This window comes from Rattus norvegicus, chromosome 15 (genome assembly GCF_021556685.1).
Source record: "Rattus norvegicus strain SHRSP/BbbUtx chromosome 15, alternate assembly SHRSP_T2T, whole genome shotgun sequence".
NCBI classification, from domain to species: Eukaryota; Metazoa; Chordata; class Mammalia; order Rodentia; family Muridae; genus Rattus; species Rattus norvegicus.
Window position 1 is genome coordinate 418,120 of NC_141548.1, and position 20,539 is coordinate 438,658.

At 45.7% G+C, this 20,539-nt stretch overlaps 1 protein-coding gene across 21 annotated transcripts in view; it reads left to right on the forward strand.

Annotated features, from left to right (window-relative positions):
* The window catches only part of Kcnma1 (potassium calcium-activated channel subfamily M alpha 1), a 705,305-nt gene that overhangs the window by 111,654 nt on the left and 573,112 nt on the right, over nucleotides 1-20,539 (forward strand). The gene's annotated exons all lie outside the window — the stretch shown is intronic.

The window sequence follows — 20,539 nt, forward strand, 5'->3', positions numbered from 1 at the left end:
TCCCAGTTTCTCCATCTGCAGAAGACTCTAGGAGCTTGGCATCTCTACATGTTCTCTCCAGACCACTGGTTAATTGAGTTTCCCATGAATGGCATCCTTCTCAGCCATTCACAGCTGTGTCTAGCTTGAGAACCTAATTTAGGAAGAACAGCTGTAGGTGGAGAACATTCAATTTTTTTTTTGTCATCTGCCTCCTTGGTGTGGAAAGGTTCTGGCTTTCAGATACTCGTTTTGGATTATACTCTTATCAATATGAAACATCCTTCATTCTCTTATGTTATATATTTATTGTAAATCTCTCTGTGTATTTATACACAGGCATATATAATATATGTATGTGCACATATATGTGCACACATGCATGTGCATTCATGTGGGTACTTAAGTGTGTTTACAGCTATATCATGTGTGCACAGATATACTGTGTGTGCATATATGTATGTGCATGTACGTGTGACTGTGTGTATAGAATAGAGGTTTACTGTGGGCATGGTTACATGTCTACTGCCTCCAGCTTGTTTGAGGAAGGGTTTCTTACTTGTCTAGAGTATGCCGGCTAGACCAGCCTGTCTGGGCAGTGAGCTCTTGTCACTGCTGGGATTATAATGCATGCCATCAAGCCTGACTCTTTATATACATATTAGAGGTTGCCTAGCATTTGTGACTTTTGAGACAGTCATTCTGTGTGACCAGGCTGGCCTCAAACTCTTGATTTTCCTGCTCCAGGTTCCTGAGGCTGTCAGGTGTATGTTCCCATACCCTGCTTCCACACCATCCTATTTAATATCCGTTGCCCTGAATTTTACATAAAACACATAATTGTATGCATTAACTTGCCATCTATTAGTCCATCTATCTTATACTACATAAAAGATGTCATTTATTTTTATTCTTCCAGCTAATTCATTTTGTTTCTTGTTCCCTCCCTTTTAAATGGCTCTCTGAAGCCTCTGTTGTGTCTCTGTAATGGGACATTTTAAAACTTCATCTTATACTTCTCCCTAGCAAATGGCACTGTTGGGTCCCCCTGTCTTGCTCCGTAGGTGTGAGGGGTGCTGTTTCGCCTCATTTTGCTGGTAGCTACTGCATAGGGTGCTCTTATGGCTTTTCTCTGCCACTCCCCCCCATCCTGAGAATACTACAGTCAGGGTTGGGCTTTACTGTGTGGGCTGATATTTTAAGCTTCTACTGTACAGGTATTAGATTGTAGTTATTATTTTTATAATCTCATCTTCTCTTAAGTCTTAGCTTTCATGTTCGTTCTTATTTGTGATGGCAGCATTGAGACTTAAGGCTCATTGCTAAGGTTTCCTTCCTAAGGACATGGACTGTTATTGAATGCGTAGTTCTGATCAGCATCTTAACCATGCATATGAAGCACTTACCACCAGTGGAATGTTCTGGGACAATTGCTCTGGTTCATTGCTCTTTCCTCTGCTTTCGTGACACTGCCTGGGATGGAACCCAGGACCCCTAACCCTCTGCCACTGAGTCAGCCTCTCAGCCTCTGCATTTTGTATCTTCTAAGGCTCTTGACAGTGTACGGCCCCACAGCTGTGTTTTGTGAATTAGTCAGATGCTAGCCGATATTTCTTCCTTTTGAGGGTCAACTGACATCTTCTGCTTGGGTGCTGTGGAATGCCACCATGGACTCAGCACACACACCTGCTTATTAGCATAGTTGTCCCTTGACTGCCACAGCCGGGTCCATCTTACGGCCTGGAAAATGGTTTTCTGTTTTTGTTTTTGCTTTTGTTTTTTCCCAGTTCTGTTCATAACGATTTGGCTGCCTGGGCTCATTTTTATGATCCGGCACCCAACTTTCTCAGTGCTCTGCCTCCCTCAGAATTCTTCCCCTTCCTCTTCGGAGTGCTTATGTATCAGGTTTCAGGAGCAAGCACTCCTGACTTTGGCCGCTGACAGGGGCTGGATGCCTGAGTTCTTTGCTGAACCCTGTGCTGAGTGTTTTACCTGCTGTATCTTCCTTCTTGAGTTGGTAGAGTGAGGCTGAGAGACATGTGCTTTGGTTGTGCTCACTCTGTGGATGGGGAAATGTGTGCTGAAAGGCCTTGCCTTACTCTGCCACATCTAGGCACCAAGAGGCAGGCTTGGATCAGAGTCTAGCACATTGTGCAGAGGTTTCTCTGAAGTCATTCTTTTGTTTTATTATTTGTTTTTGAGACTTAGTTTTACATGTGTGTAAGCATGTGTGTCTATGTCTATGTATGTATGTGTGTACATGGCTTTGGAAATCAGAATAGGGTATCAGATCCCTTTGGAGTTGGAGTTACATTTGGTTTTGAGCAGCCAAGAATGGATTCTGGGAGTTGAACTCAGGTCCTCTATGAGAACAACAAGGGCTCTTAACCACCGCACCATTTCTCTCTTCTCTGTTCGCTTTTTTGAGTTATGCCATAGCCCAGGCTGGCCTGTAACTCACTGTGTAGTCAAAGCTAGCCTCCTTAAAGCAGTCCTGTTGAGATTACAGCAGGACCACTGAAGCCAACTAAATGGTCATTTTGTTCCCATCTTTCTTTGAGTTCTTTGTTCTCTGCCTGGATGTTTATAAATGTTACAGCATTGATGGTTGCTTTTCGTGGCTTTCATCATGAATACAGTCAGGGTTTGCCCACAATCAGGGAGGGCTGACTCTCCCGGGCCTCTTTGATGTTCACCTCATTGCAGGAGAATGCTATGTGGTCTTACCACCAGAACACTGGCCGAGGAAGGACATCTCACATGGTTCAGCCACTTGTGAGGCCACCTCAGAGAGACAGAGCCATCTGTAGTTCCAGTGGGAGCTCAACCTCAAGACACTTTTCTGACTTGGTAAAGCCACTGCCCTGAGTGCCAACTGTTTTCCTCTGGCTTGCTGTTTGACTTGGCCACCATGCCAGGTACAAACTGTGCTCAAACTTGTCCTCCTTCCTGGAGCTGCCACCTGCTGTGTCAGGGACCAGCCCCTTGTCCCCAGCCAGTGCTCTTCTGATATACCAGCCATGTGATTCCTGGAGCTTCCCAGTGTTGCTACACACACACAGACACACAGACACACACACACAGACACACACACACACACTCGTGCACATGCACATGCAGAGACAGAGAGAGACATACAGAGACAGAGAGAGACACACAGAGACACAGAGAGACACACAGATACATCTAGATACACATCCATACATACATACACACAGATACATACACAGATATACAGAAGAATCCAGACACACCCAGATATACATTCAAACACAGATGTATACACATATACAGAGAAACAGAGGCTGACAGACAAAGAGACAGAGACAGAGAGACACAGATACATGCATACACATGCATACACACACACACATATACACATACAGATAAACACACACACACACATCAAGATACACCCAGACATACCCATACACCCTCCTCCCTCCACACACTTGTGTAGACCCACAGATCCACAGGGACAAGAATACTCTTGCCCTGGCTACTGCTCTCCCCCAGCCTGATTCACCACCTTTGGCAGGCCTTACTGATCTTGGCAGTTCAGCTCTTTATTAGCCAATGAGGATGACCAAGGTAGCCTCCATCTTCTTTATTCAACTATCATGGCTTTTTCTTTAGGTTTGGGTCACAAAAATGGCACAGGTTTCCAGCTTCCTAGTGGTATTTCAGGCTATTCACTGGGCGATTGTTTTCCCTGTAGGTTTCTCAGAGGAACATTCTAGATGTAGATACAATAGAGGCTTAGCCTTCTCACCGATCATAGATCGTTTTAGAATGCAGAAGCTGAGAGGTTATGAATACTTGCTGGCCAATATGCTTATTGGTCCAATTCACAAAGAGAAAGTCACAAAAAAAGTGTGCCATGTCCAGACCTTGGTACCCACCAAGTCCTGCAGGACAGGGCACCTTAATCTTGGACCATGGAGCATCAGAAGTGAGGGACAGTGTACCTGAGAGTTAAGCTACCCTGTGTGTATACTTAGTGACAGAGCCCTTACAAATGAACACACCAAGCTTGCAAAAAGAAACCCACATCTATTGGCATCAGATGATCTGTGTGACCCAGGCCCTGAACTGTTCAGAAATGACAAGGCTACTTAGCTATGTGGGATAGGGCTCTCTGAGCCACCAGGACTCTGGGTAGCTTCTGTAGGCAGAGATCACAAATCATGGCCTGTGCTGACGGCCACAGACCTTCCTTCCTATGTCTCTCTCTGACCAGCTCTTCTCCAACTCCCCTAGCTGGAGACATGGGTAATTGGAAGTGAGGATGCCCCAGACAGGAATGTGTGTCCAGGCCAGTAGGCATCAGGGCCACCCTTCTGCATAGCTTTTCTCAGCAGTCACCAAGCACCCATCCTGCCCAGCTTAAGGCAGGAGAGGGCACTGGATCATGAAATCTGTGACTCTGTTATTGAGAAGACACCAGACTGTGCAGAGGGCATGTTTCAAAGTCAAGTGCAATGTGGTGAGTCTCTTTTGCACTGTAAACCTCTGCCATGGCTGCTTTATCTGACGGTACCTGCCACCACTCTGGGGTTGTGGTTATCCTGTGTGTGTGTGTGTGTGTGTGTGTGTGTGTGTGTGTGTGCGCACACACACACACACACACACACACACACACACACACATGAATATGGGGACCAGAGGTTTATGTCAGTCAGTTGACTTCCTCATTTGCTGTCTACTTTATTTGCTGAGGTGGGGGGTTTCTTGCTGAACCCATAGGTCACTGGTTTGGCTGGTCTAGAGCCAGCCTGCCCCAGGAACTCCTTGTTTCTGCCTTTTGAGGACTGGGATTATAGGCTGCCACTCCCGTGAGGCATTTACATAGATGTTGAGGATCTGCACACTGCTCCTCACGCTTGTGCACTGAGCCATCTCCCTAGCCTGTGGCTATCATTTTAGCTGCTCTAGATTGACTTCTCTACTCCTAGATAGCCAGGACCCCCTGTGCATAGAAAAGGAACATTTGCTTGGAGCTGTCTTCCCTCACTATCTGAAGCAGACCTGTGCCAGGTGTTTACTGGCATGGACCAGGGAAGGTATCACAAGCTCTGGGATAGATAGGGGTCCCCTGGCACATAATGGGTTCACAGGAAAATGCTAAATTAATCAGCACCACATCAGAGTTTACTGATCCCTGCAATGAATGTTCCCAGAAGTGTTGGCCTTTTCCTTGGCCAAGATCATAAGCCATTGGGCCAGGAATGACTCTCTTCCTTCAGCTTCTGGCCTCCCTGCTCTGGGTTGGGCACACTCTTCTTCCGGCACACCTATGTTGATTGATTGGTATGGTGTTAAACTTTTGGCTTTTTGTAGGCAACTGTAGGAGGGCGTTGAGCTGTACAAATCTGCCCAGTGCCTAAAATTGAACTACACACATAACACACTCACATGCATGGCTCAGTTGGAATTTCCTTCTACTTTCATCCTGCTTCCAGCTCACATCTGATGCCTATCAGGCTGGACTTCTCCTTCCTACTATGGTGCCTGCCTTGGCTGGCTAGGACCATATATTTGGGCCTTGGATATTTGTGGGTACTTTGTTGTCGTCCTGAATCCCAATGATGCCTTTCTGAGTGTCCTACTGCATTGCTTCTGCATTTGAAGCATAGGGCCTGCTTTTTCTGAGTAGGGTAGAAAGAGACGATGGGTCAAGGGTGTCCTGGAAGGGGCTGGAGGTCTTTAGCCTCCAGACAGTTTCTGTAGTCAGCCATCCTTGCCAGAGCTTACAGTTGTTAAGTGTGTTTAAAGGATCTACCTCAGTGCCAGGAACAGCGGGGAATCTGAAGAGTTGATGAGTTTGCAAAGAAAAGCAGCAGAGAGAATTTGGGTTAATAAACTCAGACTTGTGTCCCAACTACTTGGTTCAAATTTCCCCCTTCTAACATTGACCTTAGGTGAATGATTTTGCTTCTCTAAGCTTGATTGCTCTGTAAACTTCTACAAGGTCTTTCGAGCATCAAATAAGATAATGCACACGGAATGCTTCAGAATCATGCCTGCTGTGTTGTAGGTGACCAATTAATCGTATTCTAAACACACTGCTGCCTCACTTTTACTGCTGTGTGCCAGGCACTGGCAAAGGGGTTTTGTCAGGGTTTGCTCATCCACTCTGTGTGGGAGCCCAGAAAAAGACAGAGGCACAAATTGGTTGTGAGAAACTTACCTGAGGTGGAGAACTGGGGTTGAACACAGGCAGTCTTCTCTGAATTTGCGACTTTAGTGGCCTTGCTACCTGGTCTTGCATAAAGACCAGCCTGCAAGGAGGCTTCACGTAGCCCTCCAAGGCCCAGTTTCCTCACCCTTAAATTTCCTAGGGGAGTTCACTGAGTTTTGTAAAGGAGTTTGAGTGATGCCTGGCCCAGGTTAAACACTCAGTGTCTGGCAGCAGTTTCCATAGCAGCTTCACACAGATGATCACAATTAAAAGTTAAGGCAGGGCAGTGGTGGTGTGTACCTTTAATCCCAGCAACTGGGAGGCAGATGCAGGTGGGTCTCTGAGTTCAAGGCCAGCCCAGTCTACATAGAGAGTTCCAGGACAGCGAGGGCTACATGAAGAAACCCTGTCTTGGAAAACAAAACACTTATATAATAAAGATAACAGATGACCTATACTAATAAAGTAGAAATTTTATTTTATTGTACATGATAATTCTTTATACTTCAGGACACAATGTACTGTTTAATACACATAAAGTCTTTATGTTGATCAGATGGAGTTAACTAGCATACACATCATCTTAAACATTGTCACTCCTGTACTGAGAGGCATTCAATAGCTCATATTTTAGGTATTTGAAACAATTCATTGCTGCTCTCCATAGTTACCACGTTGGACAATAGGTAAATGGTGCAGATGTTTTATGAAAGGGGTCAGAGTGTGGAGCTAAGTGGGAGCTGGGTTCTGAGAGGTAGGAAGACCGGCATTCTATGTGAAGGGTCTCTTACATGAGGGAAAATGGAGAACCAAAGGCTAGTGTTCTAGGAGCAGAGCCTGGATAGAGGTCATGAGGGACCATTGTGTGAATTTTGACCTATGAGCAGGCCCTGAGGGTTGTCATTAGCAATGTGACTGTCATGGATCAGAGCGGTTTTTTTACTCATACGTTTTGGCAGCCTGTCGCCGGAGGGCAGAGCAGGAGCCAACAGCATAATGGAGGTGTTGAGGCACGTGAGGTGGTTGCTGTTTCCCTCCATCTAAATAGGGCTTGGGATTATTCTGAGGACTAGCCCTTGGCCCCTGGGTGCACCCTGAGCTATGGGTTAACTGCCTTTCAGCTGCTGTTTGTGCCATAAATGCCTTTCACACGAGGGGCCTTAAAAATAACCCGGTGGCTAATAGCATTTCTCAAAATAACTGCTTGCGAAGTGTTTTGCTTGGCTGTGTGGCTACTAAAATTACACTCTCTACTGATGGGGATGGTGTTAGTATGTGTATGTATGTATGTTTTAATCCCGTATTTCCAGCATGAGGCCAATTCTTTATCCTCTTTTGTCCTGTGGTCCCTCATCATGGCTCTGTGTCCAGGAATGATGTCTTCTAGGTCACTATACAGTTTCTTCTTCTATCCTGTGACTCTTGGCAAATCGGAGCTGCTCTCTTACCCGGCCTTGCTGTCCTGCCTCAAGGAGCAGAGTTTTGAAGAATCTTGGAGGGCGGGGTGGCCTTATTGTGGTGCTGGCCTGATTCCTTGGTGTGCCAGGTAATAATAGCACACCGTGGGGGGCAGATCTCACTGTGCTATCCAAGGGGGAAACTGGGCCACAGAACAGTGTAGCAGCCCCACTCAAGGTGACCTAGTAACTGGAGGTGTGAACACTTGCATTTTGCTCCAGGAATTCTTTAGGGGGTCTCCTAGGCCAATCCTTTGGGTCATCTAGCAACAGGGTCACTCAAATCCCTAGCTCTCTACTGGCGATAATATCCGAGGGGATGTGGAACCCTAAAAGGAAGCTCACAAAGCTGAGGAGTGGTGTTATTAAGAATTTGGGGTGCAGGGCTGAGGTCACAAGGGTGGCAGCCAGTTTCCTTGTAATCACTTCTTATATCTAGAGAGTCTAGAGAGGTGGGTCTACAGAGAAAGTACTTAATGCAGCTAACATGTTCATGGTGTGGGTGTCTGCTGTGGCCTTGGCTATGTAGTAGGTGCTGGAGTTACAAAGAGGTTCAGGAGAACACCTAACCAAGGAATGTTTACAAGTCATTGTGTCATTTAGACACCTAGCTTAGGATACTGTAAAAGTGATCTGCATTCAGCAGTCACTGTACTTCAGAGTTTTATCTTTTCCCAATGAGTACCATGAGACATGAATCTGCCCCATGATTCCAGGCAGCAGCCATGAGCCATAGCTCTTAGTGGGAGCCTTTAGGTGATTCTATCATCTGTACTATGGTTAGCTCAATGTCTAGTAACTGATTTTAGTCCAGGGCTTCCAACATTCTCTAGACCCCATGTGCTTTTAGCTATATTAACGGTGTGTGTCCATTCTGGGTGTTTAGTTTCTTGTGGAGTGTTCCCTGGATCAAGTATGGTAGCCAGAAGTTACTGCCAAACTGACTTCATATCAGATGATTCTGTTCAAGTCTGAGTGGATATGGGTGTTCTGAGTGGCTGAAGTCTGGTTAGGATGAGCCCTACTACTTGGCAGTTTTCTTACACACAATGTTTTTACCTTATGATGGCTTTACTGAGCCATAACCCTGCTATAAGGAGAGAACGTCTTTGTGTAGCATCCTCATGACAAATGGTTTCTTGGTGTGCAATGATACCCTCAAAATGTTTGCTTTGCCACTGTCTGCTGGCTTTATATAGTTCTGGAGAGTAAAGCCCATCCCTGAGATTTTACTCAGAATGTGAAACCAGGAAACTCCCTGCTCCTGCTCCTCTCAGAAGCTGTATGTGAAGAGCATACTGCTATGATGAAAAGATCCTGGTTTCCACATTCAGTCACTCTGTGACTTTAGGCAAAGTGTTTAACCTCTCTGAACCTTTTCTTCAACTGTTAAATATAATTTGGCATAGCATCAACCTCTTAGAGCAGTTGGGCGGATTAAATGACCCTCATTAACCAGGCACAGGCATAGCTACAGCAGGGCCCTGAAGATAGCTGCCCATTTTGTCTTCATATTAATTGTGAAACCGTAGAAGATGGATTTGAAGCATATGTTGTTGCCTCTCACTAGGGTATTGGCAATTTTATGTTTGAATATCGTCAAGCAGTGGCTGAGTGAGGCACTCAAAATGTTGGGGCCATTTACTGGGCACTGGATGTCCAGTTCTGGGGTGCAGACTGAGGAGGAGGTGAATCAGGTAGGGGTGTATTTTGTGACAGTTTATCATATAATCAGACCTTGGTAATTCACATCTTGTATTAGGCTCATTTGAGAGTTCAGGAATTAAGAGGAATCTTTCTCACAGATGTGCATATACATGTCAGAATATAGAGCTACTCCGTACGAGGGTTCCTAACCAGGAGTAATGGTCACATGACATATTCGGCACAGTGGAGTGGAGTGCTGCTGGCATCCGATGGGTGAGAAACTAGGGATGTTGTCCACTGTCCCATTGTGTTGAGACAGCTGGCACCGTAAAGGACCTCATAGACCAAATGGCAGTAGTGGTGGGATAGACCTTCTACCTAAATCCAAAGGTGGAGAATAGATCTGTAAGGGAAGAGCAGGACTTGCTAGGATGAGGGGTGTCTCTGAGTCAGGACTAGGATGCACAGTTAGAGCTAAATACCTGAGGTTTGGACTCCTTCTCATGTTTCTGGAAGCCCCTGTCCCATTGTGGAAAAAGAAAATCAACTTTCCTTACATTCATGAGGTTTACCTCTAGGTCATTGTCCAGGCCTTTTCTCTCGTGTCTTCCCAAGTTCTACTTGGAGAAGGACAGTTCTTGCTGTTCTGCGCTTGCTGATAGAATGCAGTTTGCAGAACGAGTGGATGAAATAGAAGTTGGCTCTCTGTCTCACTTGGGTTTAACATAAGTAAGATGTCACTCTTCTTCGTAGTTGCTGCCACGGCTGTTGAAGTGATGGATGGTAACCCTGAGAGGTAAGTACTTAGCCCAGTTCTGGGTTGGCAGGGTCCTAGGGGAGAAGCTAGTCATCCATGGTGGGCCAAATAGTCTGTAAGTTGAGAGGGTGGTGAGTAGTCCCTTTTTATAACTGGAGGATAGTTCAAGTGAAGTGTCAGCAAGTGACCCGTGTTCTTGGAATACTAGAGCAGGCAGAAGTCATGGCAACTCTGTTGCTGAACTAGGAGCAGGGTGTCCTCTCTTGCTGGCTTCCAGGCCATAGGGACTGAAAACCAACCTGGTTACAGCACCTTCCAGGACTGGACTTCTGTCTCCATGTGGCCCTTGAGGTTGGAGCTTGCCACTGGAGACAGAACTGGGCAGCCAGCAGCAGCTGGGCCAGAAGGAGAGGGCAGTGCAGGGTGATACTCCCTCTGAGCTCAAGACAGCTCCTGGTGGCCAACAGGATCCTTGCTTTTCCTGCTTGGTCCTCTGCATGCCTTGCTTCCTCAGCAGTCCAGACAATAGGCTACAAAGTGGGCAGGCAGGCAGAACCTAGCAGCTTCTGGGCAGCCCCTCTCCTGCACCTGCTTGACGGTGCAGCCAGTAATATGCTTCCTGTAGGAGCTTATGTCTAAAGCCATTCCTGGAGAGCAGCTAGCTAAAGTCCCAGCCTGGTAGCATTTCTTTCTGTTGACTCAGACTTGCTTTATAGGGGATTTAGACTGAATGCTTCTCAACATTCAGAATCGCACAAGATGGCTGCTTGGAGGATTCATCATGCTACCGGTCATCTTGTGACTATCCATCTGATGTCCCATGTCAGATTGTCATTGACCTTTATGGAGCAGATGTTCAAACATGAGGGAGTGAGTACCTGCAGAAGTCAAGCATTTTAAAGAAAGTATCTGACAGTTCAGGACGACATCATTGGCTTTTAAGTCTAAGTGGGTACCTACGCTGTTAGGAGGCCACACTCAAACACACAGAATCACCTTGTATGTGGTTATTGGGACTCTATAAAACATAGATCTGGGATAGGAATGGAGACCTGAACATTTCTATTTAATCTGCATATACAGCTACTGCTCCAGGGCCACACTTTGAGAATGACCACTTTAAATTACTGCTAATTTTCCAAATGTCTTATACTTCAGGTTTGCTTATTAATTGACAGATTTAAAAAGAAAACATCATAGGATATGTGTTGTGTCTCTTGTACCAGATTGTGATGCCAAATTGACAGCGGTGGCCCCAACAATGAGAGAACTGCACACTTCTCTCACTGAGCTGCTAAGGTTGAAGTGTCTAGCCGTGCACACTTGTAATCTCAGCACTTGTGAGGTGAGCTTAGGGGACCAGGTATTCAAGGCTAGCCTTGGCTATATGATGTGAGTTCCACCTGGGCTACATGAAAGCCTATTTCAAAATGTGAAAAAAAAAAAGAAAAAGAAAAAGGGAAATAAAGAACCCTCAAAAGATAAAACCCCAAATTCTGACCTGATCTAATTGCTTTTACAAGGGCTTTGTGTTGAAGATTTAATACAAAGTGGAAGTGTGGGAGGAGTTCAGTGGAGCAGAACCCTTTGCCAGACAGCGAGATCTCCCTGTATCCATCCCTACCTTTGTCCTCCATGTGCCTTGTCTCTCCAGTTGACCCATGAGACAGAAGTGAATGCTTAATGTTGGGAAGTCAGCCCTTGAATTTTACTACATTTGTCTAATTCTAGCACTGACCTGCCGGGAGGGGAGTCTCCCCGATGCTATCACCAATGTGTTACCTGAGGTTTGAGGCCAGCATCTTTGCTCTCCAGAGGCTTCATTCCAAGAGTCTTACGTCAACCCTAGCTAATGTTTAGCTGGGGGTTTGGGCTTGTCATAGTCTGACAAGACAGTTCCCAAGGCAGAATTTTGTCTTCAGTACTTGGGGACTGGGGAGCCTGGAGAACCTCTGTATGACCTGAGTGAAGTACTGAGTTCTAGCTGGAAGCTGAATGCATTTTTTTATCTGAACAGAGCTGGAGGAAGCTCTCAGGCTTGGCCCGGCACAAAGCTCGGGTTTTCCCATTCTCTCTCCCCATATACCTCGTTGGTTATCTTTGGGAGTGATGGGCAGGAGCAGGCCCCAGTCTGCTATACTGATTTTAATGGCTCACTAATGTGAAACTTCTGGATACAAAGCACTGCGCCTTTAAAATACTCCAGGTCTGTGAACAGATGGAAGAGGGCAAGAGAAGTTACAAACAGTGGACCTTTACGGAGCGTGTTCTCTAAGACGTGGTGTCAAAATGCTTGTGTGAAGAACTTTCTTCAAAATCTAGAAAACTTTGCAAGTCAGGTGGGCTTGGTTCTGTTTTAAAGACAAGAACACTGAGGCCGTGGAATGTGAGAGGGGCACCAAGAGGTTGGACCTGATAGAAGGTTCTATTCTGCTGTCATGGATGGAGTCAAGGAGGTGGAGGGAGTTGAAGGTGAGCTGGGAGGGATGTTGTAGCTCATTCATGCTCATTCCATCTCCTGCAGCCCAGCTTCCTTTAGACCATCCGTCCTGGCCAATTCAGCCTGCCTTATGTCCGCTTTCCAGCATCTGTTTTTATCTGATTTTGACATTTGATGTACTGAATGGCTTATTTTTATTGTTGTATCATTTCTATCTTGGTAGGATTACATCACCCTTGAAAACGATGGCCTCAGCCACCCTCCAGCTCTCTTTGAATACCTTACAGCAGAGGTCAGGGTCAGAGTGGAGCTGATAAACACTCCATCACCTGGACCGTGCTGGGTACATGTTCCGCACTTAACATCCATTACCAAATTTTCCAGTTGGCTGAAGCTCTGAGCTGCTAAGGTTTTAGCATCCAAAATCTGGCATATTGGAAGACCCCTGAATCCTGGGTAACCCAAACCATATGGTCACTGTACCTCATTTGGCAGCCAAGGATGCTAGTGTCCTGGGCATACTGTATTATCTGAATGTCATCTATTATTACTGGAGGAGATCCCAGAGTCTAGTCTTCAGTCCCCAACTCAGTGCTCTTCCATGCCCTCTGAAGTAGAAATGGCTCCATTTCCTCCTGTCTGCCTTTAGATGACAAGGTTTTGGAGGTAGGTGTTGTCTTTCAAGACACCTTTATGTTTCCTAACCCTAACCCTAACCCTAACCCTAACCCTAACCCTAACCCTAACCCTAACCCTAACCCTAACCCTAACCCTCATCCTCTTTGGAGAAATGATTCCATGATGAGGAAAAGTTGGCTCAAAACTTGTAAATGGAATCACGGGGTTTGAACTCATGGCAGAGGTCAGGACCAGGGTAGGACTGATAAATATTCAGTCACTGGATGTTGCCAGGTATATGGCTCATGCTTAAAGTCAGCAGTTGTTCCAGTTGCATCTAAAGTCTGGCATCCTGAGAGACCCCTCAATCTGGAATAAACTTGGATTGGCATCATCTTTCCTCCAGGGGCTTAACTAACAAGGAAGACATGGCTTTTCTTTAATCAACCCAGAGATGTTGGTCCCCAGGCACAAGGGGCAGTTCACAGGCTATCACAGCCAGCCCTTAGAAATAGCAGCACTGAATTCTTGATTTTTCACTGTCCAAAATGGGATGTACAAGGCTATCTTTCAGAATATAGAAAGGGAATATTGAATTATCAATTCATATTTCCCCATCATCCTTTTAAATGGGCATTTCTATGTGCATTGATTATTGTATGTATGTATTTGGGCACAGTACAGCATGTGATGGGTCATATAGAGACTTATGTGATACTCACTATTGAGTGTTCCCTGTCTTTCCAAAATCATGTTGTAATGAGAAAAGAGATGGCTCAGTTGGAGAAAGAAGACATTGCATTCCCTTTTAGAATAATAGAAGTGAGTTTTAGTATGTATTGGTTCATCACATCCCTAGGGTGGTACTTACAGCCTCCAGTGCTCAAATGTCATGCATGTATGCTGTTCAAGGGAGTGTCCTGTGTACCAGAGAGGGAGCTATCTGCAACCATATATTACATGGCTTGTTCTCTCACCTCCCTATCTGGACTTTCATACTTGCTATTGAGTGACAGGGACATGCTAGAGAGGGCAGAAGTTTGCAAGGGGTGAGGGGCTCCTTCACTAGATTCATGAGCATCAATTGTGAACCTATTGTAGATTCTTAGCTCCCCACATCAGCCATCCAGAGACTCTGGGTGTGGCCCGCATCCTTTGACCAGACAACCATTCTTCTGGGTGATTATAATGGGTGCTGTAGATGGAAAATCATTCTGGTAGATACTTGGGGGAGGAGCAGGGTTTCAGTGTTTGTTCTACTTCCTGCTACTTCTGTGGCCTGGGGTAACTTTCTAGGTCCTTGAACATTGATTTTTCTCATCTGACAAATGTTCACTACACCTCTCTACTAACTTTGTTATAAAGCTTAAAACAGAAGCTAACACTGGTATAAAGTCCCTAGTGCCAGGCAGGGCACAGGGGAAGTGCCAGGTGTCTTGGTTGGTTGTATTATTCCTGTAATTTTTGTAGGAATGCCCAGAAATGTCTGTTTTCCCTGTTCTTCCCTTGTGGACTTCTGTGACCTTTCAGGTCTTTTCGCCTAGAAAATAGGAGTAATACCACCCACTGAACAGGATCAAATAGCATGGCATCTTTAAAGCATCCTGTACTTTAAAAATAGCAATCAAATATGAGAAAATATTAGAGCCATTTATGAAATGGTTTCTGCCATGTTTTCTCTAGAAAATACACCTGTGTAGAAATCACTGGGGCTCTGCGAGCTTTTCTGTCCCATGAGTCACAGTCTTCCCTCCCTGTGGCATCTCTGTTCTCACTGACTCTGGTTATCTTAGGCCAGGTCCTAGTCTATCTTGTACTTCCCCAGTAGTCTCATAATAATCCCTTATGAAAGTGTCACATACCATTCAAGAAAAGCCCTTTGGTTTCTAGGATGAGAGAATGGTGATGACATCGCTTTCTGTCCTTTAGCCATTTTGATAATTGCTTAGGCTGTAGTGCCAAGACAGCAAATAAACTGCCTGCTCTCTCTGTCATCCCAGTGCTGTTTTTACAGCATGAATTGTCCCAGTGCGCAGATAATCCTTACTCGTAATTTCACCAGCTTCTTAAGTGAGGAAAATGGGCAAACAGCTTTCTGTTCTCCACATACCACTCCCAGTGTTTCCATAGCAGGGTCCATCTCCCGTAAGAGGTCCAGACTTGCCTGTCCCGGCTGCTGTCAGGTTGCTATCTGGACTTTGAGTCTGGAGGGCCTGTGAGGTGAGAGAGATGCAGAAACAGGGCGGGAAGATGGGGGCAAGAGTGTCACAAACCCTATCTTTTCTTGAGGATGGGAGCACGCGGTTCCCACCTTACACACACCTGCTCCCACAAGCCTGCCTCACACACCCCTGCTTCCACAACACACACCTGCCTTACAACACCTGCCTCCACAACACACCTGCCTTACACACACCTGCCTCCACAACACACCTGCCTTACACACACCTGCCCCCACAACACACACCTGCCCCCACAACACACCTGTCTCCACAACACACACCTGCCCCCACAACACACCTGTCTCCACAACACACAGGGTTTGTCCCTTCACAAACCCTGTGCTGATGAAGTGGGTGCTTCTTCCTATTACACTGCTGATGAACAGGGATGAGGAGAAATGAGTTGAGGTTTGTGGAGACACTTCTATGCATTGCTAGAAAGTTGCTGAGACATTTATTTTCTGGAAGAGTGGAGGGAACAGAGAAAGGAGGGTTGGAGCAGAGAGATTCCTCTTAAACTGTTTTGTTTCCAGGCAATTAAAAAGACATTAAAGCTGAAATGCATGCTGACTGCTGGTGTGAGTCTCCTCTACAGCTCCTTTTAAACCCAAACTGTCTGGGTGGATGTTGATGAGATTCTTAGATATCAGCTGTACCATGGTAGACAGAGTAGGAATGGGAGAGAGAGGAAGGGAGGGGGATACTGGTTTATCATGGTAGACAGAATAGTAAAGGAAGAAGGTGGAAGGAGGGAGAGAAAGACAGACAGACAGGCATACAGACATACACATGATGTAGGAGTAGGTCATACATGTCAAGAGTTGAATTTTGGGGTCGAAGAGACAGAAATTCCTATAATTTAATTTGGAAGCCAATGAAAAGGCAGAGGATTCCGCAATGGGGAGTGGGTCTGTGGAACTCATGGCTCCAAGTTCTTCTTTTTGGTTGACTCCCAGGCCTCAGAAGAAACACATGATATGTAAGAAAGAAGAACTTTGGTGTCTGGGAGGTCTACTCCTGAGAGGGTATGGAAAGAGATTGAGTGGCCCCAGAAGGGCAGGAAGTCTTTCCCTTTGTGTTTTATATAGCACATTCTTGTGGTCAGGTGGCTGAGGAGATTGTGTTCTCCTCCTGAAGAAGGGGTGCTTGTGGAGCTTGGGTTCCACCATGATCTTCGATGACCTCAGCTTGTTGTCCTCTAATCTTACCTTCTCTCATGATTTTCGTTATGAATGTAAGAGGCATCCACTGTGAACTTTAACCTTATATCTCAGCAGTAGTGTCTCAGTCTGGGGAAGATGCTGCAGAGCCTCCTCATGCCTGTGCTCCTGGCTCCCTTGGCCATCTGCTCTTCTTTCCCAGGGAAGGTGGCAGCCTCCCCAAGAGATCTTTTCTCCACTCACCAGAGCCATAAAAAATTAAACTGCGGGGTTATCAAATATTAAATCTGTCTGATGAATGACTACTTGCGGATTCTTATGAATTCTTTGCTTTGATTAAATAAAAGTGAAGAATGGGAACCGTCTAACCAGCAGTTTAGCAAAAGACAACTCAGGGCAGTCCTGCCTGGCCTCAGTTTCTGAGTCCTGTAGAGTCACCAGGTTCACCATTCACTTCTGAGGCTCTTGATACTTGAGTTTTGTACTTTTCTGGAACTACAGTTAAACAAGACAGTCCTCAGACAAATTGCCCCTTAGTGGTTTCTATGGCCCTATCTCACAGTAGCTCCCAACGCCAGTGTTCTCAGCCTTGGGTAACCCACTGGCTTTTATTCTCTAACCTATCCAATAGAAGGAATAATGAGGATGCTACCTCATCCATATGATTAGTGCATGCAAAAGATGCCAAATGACTAGCGTTTGGCAGCCAGAAGCTTCCAAGCAGTTGCAAATGCCATTGTCGACTTAACTTATTTCCAAAGTATTGTGGTTGAGTTGAGCTTCACTTTGGTGTTTCTCTGACCCACTGACAAATGACAAGTGCTTTCATTTGTTTATTAATTCAAGGCTCCTAGGTCCCTTCTTCGGTGGGATGTAGGAGGTAGACGAGGTAACCCTTACACATAAGGAAAATGTGCTCTTATCAAAAGAGCACTGCATATTTGCACACATGCATGTTATAGGTTCATCACATGGGTGTAAGAAGTTGGAAAACTGTGGGAAGCCAGGGTCATCAAGGAAGCCAGGAGAGGAAACCTTCACAGGGTGGGCGGTGGTCTAGAGCCTCTGTAAAGTCTGTAGCAGTCCCAAAAGAACTTAGTCCACACTGTTGTATCTAATCTATCTCCCACATGTATCACCTTAGGGTGTGCTCAGACCTAAAAGATGTCATCGTGAATACCATCTGCTCTCCCCAGACCTGTTTCTGTTGAATTGTTTGTTCCTAGAGAGTGGAATATCTCCTTTATTGCATAAATCACCTCAATCACCTCATAAAGACCACAAGTCTCTCCTGGCTGCCTTGGACTCAGCTGGAGTTACATGGTTCTGCTGGACTTGCTGGAGGTCCTGCATGCAACAGGTTCATACCAGAGGTTTGTTTTTGCCTGCAGGAGCCCTGGTTCATTGTGCCAGACCCTAATCTGTGGATTAGAAATTAGGATAGAATTCCTGAAGCCAGATGAGCGGTGATGTGGTCAGGCCCGTCCTGTCTCTGATCTGGAGCCAGCCCAGGTTCACATCCTGATTTCTCAGTGCCCTCTCATTTATTAGTCAGTGGCTTATTATAATGGGGGACAATGCTAACAGCAAAGGTGACACATGTTGGTGTCCTAGCTGGCAAAGTCAGTGGACCCTTGCAGTTTCTGTGTTAATTTACAGGCCAAAATGCTCATAAGACCACTGTCCTCTTTACCATTGCTTCATCAGCTAATCAATGAGTAAGTGTCTCTGATATCTGAGGTGGCAGGCATTTAAGAAATCTTCAGGCATCTCTGTGGGAAGTCTGAAGAATTCTAAGGCACGGCCACTCCAGTGAAAGGAAGCAAGAGAGAGACAGGTAGACGTGATAGGTTAACCATGTCCTAGCACGGAAGACAAGACCCTGGGGAACAAGTTAGAAAATGGTGTAGACAGCAGCAGCTCAGCAGGAGGGCATGGAGTGGCTTTTGTCAATGGCAAAGACCCAGAACAAAGAGTGACTAGCAGAGGCCCATGGGCCACGAGGCAGCTTGTGGATGGGGGGCAAATTTGATACCTTAACTACCTGTCTTGACTTGGAGTAGTCTTTAGTCTCTGGTTGTCTCAAACAAACCCAGTGGTGTCTGCCTTAGTGATGTGGCAAGGATTTAATGGCACACTATGGGCAGAGGACAGAAAGAATTGCCTGACAGAGATACTACTGTAGTTTATCACTGTTGTCTGTTGGGCTCAGAGAGTCTTTCAGGGAGCTCTTGGGATGTAGGCTGAACCATGTCATGCCTCACTCACTTTGCTAGCTCGTTTTATATCTTACTTGACACAAGTAAGAGTCCCTTTGGAAAAGAGAACCCCAGTTGAGAAAGTGATCCCACCAGATTAGCCTACAGTCTCGCCTGTGGTGTCTTGTCATGATTGATAATTGATGCTGGAGAGTCCAGCTCATGTGTGGTGGCCCCTGGGCTGGTGGTCCTGGGTGCTATAAGAAAACAGGCTATAGACACCATGAGAGAGCAAGCATCCCCACCATGGCCTCTGTGACTGTGATGTAGAACTTTTCTCCCCAGGTTGCTTATCGCGTTTGTTTTTCACGGATATAGACACTCTCAGATACTAAGATTCTGGGTAAGGTAAGGATGAGGCTTTATGAAGAGGAAGAGTGGGTGTTCCCCATCCCTTCCCAAGTGCATTTTATTATGGACCCACTGTTTATCTAGTATTGGGCTGGTCCTTGGTACCAGAAGGCCTTTGCCTGTGTTCGTGCTTGACATCTCTGTGACCATCAGAATGACATAGAAAGGGGCAAATGATCTGTTTCTTTATAAACACTAAGAAGGATGGCCAATGTCTGCTCACATTCCTTTTTGTTTCCTATGACTATCGCATTATTTCCAAAGGTCCTGTGGGCACACTGGGAACCACGCACAGTAAACAGGGGAATGAAATAATTCCTTCACAGTCATAGCAGAAACATTTGTCATTTCTCCCGCTTTGCTTTACTTTTCTCTCCACATTATTACTGCACTGATTTCTCTGTAACGCTGAGATCCCAGAGAACATACAATTTGGTGTTTTGTTGTCTCCATTGACAATCTCTAGTAGCATGTCCACCTGTCACTGGAACTCTGTTTTGAAATGCTAATATATTAGATAGGTTCTCATCCCTTTTCTATATTATTGCTTTGTAGTGGGCTTTTTTTGGGGGGGGGGAGAGGGAGAGGGAGCTGTTATGAGTGTTAATGCACTATCTTTTCCCCAGAGTTATACACATTGCTCCATTTGCATTGCAATCCTGAGTGTATTCAGCATGCATGGAAATGTGCTTTTTAACTCTAAGGAAGATACTCATTGATATTCAACTTTGGCGTTGAGACATGCAATGTGAAACCATCTGACGTAGCAACAAAAAGAGGAAAAGGTACATAGGTGAGATTTAGCACGCACAACTTTGTGATGCTGCCATCTCTTAAACATCCCTGGCTCATAGTAGGAAGGTGGGCAGGTGCATCTGGTTTCCACCTCCATGGAGACTTGGGAGGTTTTGTGGCTAGTCCACGCTCCGTGTCTGTGATTCCAATTGCAAACCATAGGATCAATTACTTAAGGATCCCTCTACTCCCATGACTCACCCAGGCTGTTTGCTTGCAGCATTCCTGGGGCACAGATGATGGTTCGGATGGGCTTGGACACAGTCTGTTCCCTTTTCCTCTCGGTCAGGATCAGAGTGTTCATTTGCTAGGCTTTCCTTCTCCATGGGGTTGACTACAGCCTGGACCTGCTGGCAATTGGTACACATACCTCATGGCTGTATGAAACTATACGCAGAGCAATTAAGGAAAGACAGACTTCTCACTAATCCTGATTTGCCAAGTGAGACTTGCATCTTAAAATACAAACAGTTACTACTTGGATGAATAGAGGAACTCTTGTTATGCTAAGCTTTAAGTTCAGAGAACATATTGTCCTGAGAGGACATAAAGGCAGGAAGTAGAAAAGACTTTTTAAAAATGTCATAAGGATTCATGGTTCCAGGGCATTTGCTATATGAAGGAACATACTTAGCTGGGTGATTCTGTATAATAGTGTCCAGCAACCATGAACC